Genomic DNA, 1,633 nt, shown 5'->3' on the forward strand with positions numbered 1-1,633 from the left:
ATTTACTATTATCTTATTTTATTACAGTCGTGTACTTTACACATTAAATAGATAGCTTATTGGTCAATATAAAATGGTTAACACAGGCTAATTAACGGAATGTCGTTGTTGAACACTCCGTCAGAAAGAGCAACGAAGTCGCTCTTAAGTAATTTTATCCTAGAAGATATGACGTATCTTAAAAACAAAACCGACGGTATGATGATAGATGGAATGCGTTTTGTTCCTATATCTGCTCAGTGAAGTATGACTTCTGGCTAAACATCATCATGAACAACAACAGCAACAATAAACGGTGGATATCAATCAAGAAGCAGATTCTGTATGGGGGGTAGGGTCGACTCATTAGAAATATAAGCCAAATCGGTCTTTAAAACATACTTTGTTCTCTTAAAATATGAAGGCTACATTGAATAACGTAGTCCTAGGTACACAATGCCTTTCGTTTAGTATTTCCTTGATCAAGGGTTTGTTAATAAGTCTCTCAACCTTGTTCAAAGAGTTACTAACTACAGCGAAATGGCTCTCATATTACACCCTACACGAAGGTCTGGAAGGGTATGCAAAAGTCATAGGCTCCACCTTGCCCTTCTCAGCAACACATTAATCCCCTATTAAGTGGATTAATGTATTGGTCTAAAGGGGTCTGAAAATTAAAAAAATAAATAAATAAACATGTAACTGAGCGGTTCGGTAAAAAGACCGATAGAATAAGTACTAGGCTTACAAAGAATAAGTCCTGGGGTTGATTTGCTCGACTAAAGGCGGTGCTCCAGAATGGCCGCAGTCAAATGACTGCAACAAGTAAAAGAGTAAAGAGTAAAGAGTAAGAAACTTTCAAGAGAGCTGAACTGCAGGTCTTCCGAGAAGAAACCCCTTCAGGTATGTGTTTCAACTATTAACTTCTTACACTCTCAGAGGACTGGATTGCATCTGGGTCATGACTCCTGGGTGCCCTTCTGCTAACAGTTTTTAACCTCTTGGGTATCGGAGACTTGTGTATTTAAACGCCTGGAGATTTCATCCAGTTGGAAAGACCCTATTCAGTCATGAATGACCATGGGGTTGCACCTAGAAAGCTACCCTCCGAGGCACAAATTCGGGAAAGGTTGTTTATACTGGTATGTATGGGCGACCAGCAGTCGCCCATACATGCCAGTCTCCTCTCTCCACACCACCGATGTTGTCCTAGGAAAAGGCAAACGCCGATACAACCAGTGACCTCGCAACTCATTTCTACAGATGAGTGAATTGAAGCAACGTGAAATGCTCAAAAATACCACATACAGCCCAGTCCGGGAATCGAACTCGCTAATTCATGATTGCAAGCCCGACGCTCTAACCACTGTGCCATGCGCCTTCATCTACTTGCAACTCCCTAATAATCCTTCTAGTATAGGCACAAAGGTCTGAAATGTAGGGGGGAGGGGGACTAGTCGACTTCATCGACCCCCAGTGTTTCACTGGTACTTAATTTATCGACTCCGAAAGGATGAAAGGTAAAGTCGACCTCAGCGGAATTTGAACTCAGAACGTAGCAGGAGACGCAACGCCTTAATAATGACTGGACGATAATTGATTGTTTGCCTTTAATCACTGATTAAAAGATTCTGGACAGACCCTGACTTCAAGT

The sequence above is a fragment of the Octopus bimaculoides genome, chromosome 23 (assembly GCF_001194135.2).
Source record: "Octopus bimaculoides isolate UCB-OBI-ISO-001 chromosome 23, ASM119413v2, whole genome shotgun sequence".
Taxonomy (NCBI): domain Eukaryota; kingdom Metazoa; phylum Mollusca; class Cephalopoda; order Octopoda; family Octopodidae; genus Octopus; species Octopus bimaculoides.